Genomic DNA, 6,000 nt, shown 5'->3' on the forward strand with positions numbered 1-6,000 from the left:
AAAGAAGGAAAATCAAACTGTCTTGTCAATTGATTCAGAAACTGCATTTAACAAAAGTAAACAACCATTTATAATATAAACTTCAGAAAACAAAGAAGAGTGGGAACCTCCCTCAACTCAAGAAAGAACACCTGCAAAAACTTACAGCAAACACCATACTCAATGGTGGAAGACTGGATGCTTTTCCCCAGAGATTAGGAAGCAGACCAATATGTCCATTCTCAGCACTGCTATTGACATTGTTTTAGACATTCTAGCCAGTAAATTAAGGGAGTAAAGTAAATAAAAGCCATAAGGACTTCCCTGGTGGTCCGTCCAGTGGATAAGACTCTGTGCTCCCAATGCAGAGGGTCTGGTTTTGATCACTGATCGGGGAACTAGATTCCGCATGCCACAACTAAGACTTCACATGCTGCAAGGAAAAGATGCTACAAGGAAGACTGAAGATCTCAGGTGCCACAACCGAAGTCCAACATCGCCAAATTAATGAATACAAATCAATGTTTTAACAAAAAGTGATAAAAGCTATATGGAGAGAAAAGGATGTTAAAATTGTACACCCATCAGGAGAAGACAGTCTGACTATGGTAGGCTGAATAATGCACTCCCCCCTGCCCCAATACTGCCCACATCCTCTTATCTAGAACATGTTGAGTACTACTTTAAATGTCCAAGGGCAGTCTGCAAATGTGATCTAGTTAAAATCTGGACACAGGAGATTAGATTGGATGAACTGGTAAATGAATTATCATTCCGAAGGCCCTTCTAAAAAAAATACAGATGGAGATAGAATCATCTTGAAGCCGGTGATATCATGAAAGGTAAAGAGATTTTAAGATACCTTGGGACTCCCCTAGTGGTCCAGTGGCTAAGACACCACATTCCCAACGTAGGGGACCCTGGTTCAATCCCTGGTCAGGGAACTAGATATCATATGACACAACTACGAGCTTGAATGCTACAACTAAAGATCCCACGTGCTTAAAACAAGAACTGGTCAAAAATATTAAAAAAAAATTTAATGCTACCTTGCTGCCTTCAAAGGTAGAGTAAGGAAACAATGAGTCAAAGGAAGAAAATAACATCTAGAAACAGGAAAGGCAAGGAAAAGTATTCTGACCTGGAGAATCCAGATGCAGCACAAGGCTGTGGGTTCATTTTGCAATCCTGGCGTCCAGAACTGCAAGAGAACAAATTTGTTGTTTTAATCCACTCAGTTGGTGGTGATTTGTTACATCAATAGGAAATTTAATGAAATGGAATATGTGAAAGGCAAAAGGATTTACAGGAATTTCTAGTAAACATATTAGGTGTCAGGATACAAGAAAAACATACAAAACACTACTGCCATTTTACACATTAGCAATATATCTGTAATTTTTGAGTACCTCTTTCCTTTTTTATTTTTTAATATTTGTGTTGGGTATTAGCTGCAGCACAGACTCTCTAGTTGCAGCACTCGAGCTTAGTTACTCTGCATGTGAGATCATAGTTTCCTGACCAGAGATAGAACTTGTGTCCACTGCATTGCAAGGTGGATTCTTAACCACTGGACCAAAGGAAGTCCTCTCTTTCCATTGTTAATTGACATAACCTCTCATATAGTTGTGATTATGGTAACTTTCTAATAGTTTCTCTTTTCAGTTCAGTTCAGTTACTCAGTCACATCCGATACTTTGAGACCCCGTGAACCGCAGCACAGGCCTCCGTGTCTATCACCAACTCCCAGAGTCCACCTAAACCCATGTCCATTGAGTCGGTGATGCCATCCAACCATCCCATCCTCTGTTGTCCCCTTGTCCTCCTGCCCTCAATCTTTCCCAGCCTCAGGGTCTTTTGCAATGAGTCAGTTCTTCCCATCAGGTGACCAAAGTATCGCAGTTTCAGATTCAGCATCAGGCAGTCCAATGAACACCCAGGACTAATCTCCTTTAGGATGGACTGGTTGGATCTCCTTGCAATCCAAGGGACTCTCAAGAGTCTTCTTCAACACCACAGTTCAAAAGCATCAATTCTTCAGCGCTCAGCTTTCTTTTGCTTTTTTCAGCTTTCTTTATAGTCCAACTCTTACATGCATACATGACCACTGGAAAAACCATAGGCTTGACTAGACATAGACCTTTGTTGACAAAGTAATGTCTGCTTTTTAATATGCTGTCTAGGTTGGTCATAACTTACCTGCCAAGAAGTAAGCATATTTTAATTTCTTGGCTGCAATCACAAGCTGCAGTGATTTTGGAGCCCAGAAAAAGAAAACCAGCCTCTATTTCCAGTTTCCCCATGAAATGATGGGACCGGATGCCATGATCTTTGTTTTCTGAATGTTGAGCTCTAAGCCAACTTTTTCACTCTCCTCTTTCACTTTCATCAAGAGGCTCTTTAGTTCTTCTTCACTTTCTGCCATATGGGTGGTATCATCTGCATATCTGAGGTTATTGATATTTCTCCCAGCAATCTTGATTACAGCTTGTGCTTCCTCCAGCCCAGCATTTCTCATGATGTACTCTGCATATAAGTTAAATAAGCAGGGTGACAATATACAGCCTTGACATACTCCTTTTCCTATTTGGAACCAGTCTGTTGTTCCATGTCCAGATCTCACTGTTGCTTCTTGACCTGCATACAGGTTTCTCAAGAGGCAGGCCAGGTGGTCTGGTATTTCCATCTCTTTTAGAATTTTCCACAGTTTATTGTGATCCACACAGTCAAAGGCTTTGGCATAGTCAATAAAGCAGAAATAGATGTTTTTCTACTTCTGCCTTCACAAGCTAAACACTTTTATCACTTACTGGATCTGAACATGCCACACACCAGTGTACCACTAACTGAGAATTCACCTTGTGTTTTGTGGCCTTTTACAAGCCCAACCGAGGGGAGCTACTCTTTGTCCAAGGTCAGGACGCCAGCTGAGAGGAGCTACCCTGTGTCCAAGGTCAGGAGCGGCAGCCGAGAGGAGCTACCCCACGTCCAAGGTCCAGGGTGGCCGGCGAGAGGAACTACCCCACGTCCAAAGTCAGGGGCAGCAGCTGAGCGGAGCTATCCCACGTCCAAGGTCAGGGGTGGCAGCTGAGAGGAGCTACCCCATGTCCAAGGTCAGGGGCCGTGGCCGAGACGAGCAACCCCACGTCCAAGGTAAGGAGCAGTGGCTGCGCCTTGCTGGAGCAGCCGTAAAGAGATACCCCACGTCCAAGGTAAGAGAAACCCAAGTAAGATGGTAGGCACTAAGGGAGGGCATCAGAGGGCAAACAGACTGAAACCACAATCGCAGACAACTAGCCAGTGTTATCACATGGACCACAGCCTTGTTTAACTCAATGAAACTAAGTCATGCTCTGTGGGGCCACCCAAGATGGATGGGTCATGGTGGAGAGGTCTGACAGAATGTGGTCCATTGGAGAAGGGTATGGCAAACCACTTCAGTATTCTTGCCTTGAGAACCCCATGAACCATATGAAAAGGCAAAAAGATAGGACACTGAAAGATGAATTCCCCAGGTTGGTAAGTGCCCAATATGCTACTGGAGATCAGTGGAGAAATAACTCCAGAAAGAATGAAGGGATGGAGCCAAAGAAAGAACACCCAGTTGTGGATGGGACTGGTGATAGAAGCAAGGTTCAATGCTGTAAAGAGCAATATTGCATAGGAACCTGGAATGTTAGGTTCATGAATCAAGGCAAATTGGAAGTGGTCAAACAGGAAATAACAAGAGTGAACGTCAACATTCAAGGAATCAGCAAACTAAGATGGACTGTAATGGGTTAATTTAACTCAGAGGACCATTATATCTACTACTGTCGGCAGGAATCCCTTAGAAGAAATGGAGTAGCCATCATAGTCAACAAGAGTCCAAAATGCAGTACTTGGATGCTATCTCAAAAAGGACAGAATGATCTCTGTTCGTTTCCAAGGCAAACCATTCAATATCATGGTAATCCAAGTCTATGCCCCAAGAGAAACGCTGAAGAAGCTGAAGTTGAACAGGTCTATGAAGACCTACAAGACCTTCTAGAACTAACACCCAAAAAAGATGTCCTTTTCATTATAGGGGACTAGAATGCAAAAGTAGGAAGTTAAGAAACACCTGGAGTAAGAGGCAAATTTGTCCTTGGAGTACAGAATGAAGCAGGACAAAGGCTAATAGAGTTCTGCCAAGAGTTTCTCTTTTAGTCCTCCATTAAAATGATATGATTTCTAATAGAAAATAAATTATTGTTACTCTAAAGTGTTTCATATCTTACTCATGTTTATCTTCTAAACCTCAGCAACCACAATCTTGTCCAATTATGTCAGTTCAGTTCAGTAGGTCAGTCGAGTCCGACTCTTTGCGACTCCATGAATTGCAGCACGCCAGGCCTCCCTGTCCATCACCAACTCCCGGAGTTCACTCAAACTCACGTCCATGGAGTCGGTGATGCCATCCAGCCATCTCATCCTCTGACATCCCCTTCTCCTCCTGCCCCCAGTCCCTCTCAGCCTCAGAGTCTTTTCCAATGAGTCAACTCTTCGCATGAGGCGGCCAAAGTATTGGAGTTTCAGCTTCAGCGTCAGTCCTTCCAATGAACACCCAGGACTGATCTCCTTTAGGATGGACTGGTTGGATCTCCTTGCAGTCCAAGGGACTCTCAAGAGTCTTCTCCAACACAATTCAAAAGCATCAATTCTTCAGCACTCAGTTTTCTTTATAATCCAACTCTCATATCCCTACACGACTACTGGAAAAACCATAGAACCTTAGCACACACACATGGTGCGTATAAAAGTTACATTTTCACTATTCTACAGACTAAACTATGCAACAGAATTATGTCTAAAAAAAACAGTCTAAATACATGAATGAAATGTTTATTTCTGTCTTTTTCTTCTGGGAGGCAGCCCAGTGGACACAGATATTTATTGGTTTGGCCAAACAGTTTTGTTCAGGTTTTTCTGTTAAGTTCTTCCAACAGATCTTTGTAAGCACACTGAGGTCATCCTAACTGACCAGCAGCATTTGACTTTTGTGGGCACAGAGCTGGTGGATGGCCCTACTCTCTCAGAATTACTATATGCAGAGAGTCCACCTGCACTTGGTCTGCTGCCTGAGGTGCCTCCGCAGGGAGCCTCCGACCTCAGCTGTTCCCCCAGAAATACAACTGGGACAAGGTGACTTGTCCCACGCTTTGTGCCTGCCTGCACCTCGGCAGGAATTATTGTAGCCATGCCAACAAGAATTATCATAGCCATGCCAACAAGAATTATTGTAGCCATGCCAACAACCTGGGCCTCATGTAGCAACATGATGACAAGATCTTTGAGGTAAGACAACGTGAATTCAAGCTCCCATTCCGTCACTTCCTGGAATGAGGTGATTTTTGTTCCATTCAAGTTCCTTCATCTGGGAAACGAGAAAGAACATCAGTACTTATTTTGGAGCTCAAATTCAAAAAGATAGCATGCATAAAGCATTAAGACAAGGACTTGCAACCTGTGATATAAAAGTGAATTTGAGTCCAATTTAACATCAGTTATCAAGGAAAGTATTTTCGGTTGGGAACGAAGAACACATCTCAGTTTCTCTGCAAGATCTTCGGGCTCTGAATGTGAATACAACACTGAGAAATGGCAGGATGTCTTGCAGGCATTTGGCACTGGAGACTAGTTTCCTGTCACAAAATACAATTGGAATCCATAGTCATTCCCTTCACTATATGCTTGTGCAACTCTACTCACTTGACTTTCAAGCACCTGATCACCGCCAACTCCCAAATTAAACACTTCATTTCACCATTTTGCCATTTCAGTTTTTTCATGGAAGTGAACCCCACCCCTAAAGAAACTCAGCTTCTTCATGTTTATGCTGTACCTACTTTGTACAGGTCATGGCATTTATGAATATATTCAGGTCACAAAAATTTGAAAACAACCCACTGATTCATATATACCTTGGTGTGAAGACGACAGACAGCTTCTGGGAGCACCTGTTATTTACCAGGTGGGATGCTGACCAACCCATGAATCAAT

At 43.0% G+C, this 6,000-nt stretch overlaps 1 long non-coding RNA gene across 2 annotated transcripts in view; it reads right to left on the minus strand.

Moving 5' to 3' along the window:
• Positions 1-5,603, minus strand: part of LOC147354476 (uncharacterized) — a 76,975-nt gene extending 71,372 nt beyond the window's left edge. For both annotated transcript variants that reach the window (XR_015146454.1, XR_015146455.1), the window contains exons 1-3: positions 5,465-5,603; positions 5,257-5,374; positions 1,121-1,180 (exon numbers count right to left, since the gene is read on the minus strand). This is a non-coding gene — a long non-coding RNA (uncharacterized LOC147354476). The remainder of the gene's footprint in view (positions 1-1,120; positions 1,181-5,256; positions 5,375-5,464) is intronic.
• Between the last annotated feature and the right edge of the window lie 397 nt (positions 5,604-6,000).

Source organism: Bos grunniens, chromosome 18, assembly GCF_055505025.1.
Source record: "Bos grunniens cultivar Pamir isolate PY7600 chromosome 18, Bosgru_T2T1.0, whole genome shotgun sequence".
Lineage (NCBI taxonomy): Eukaryota > Metazoa > Chordata > Mammalia > Artiodactyla > Bovidae > Bos > Bos grunniens.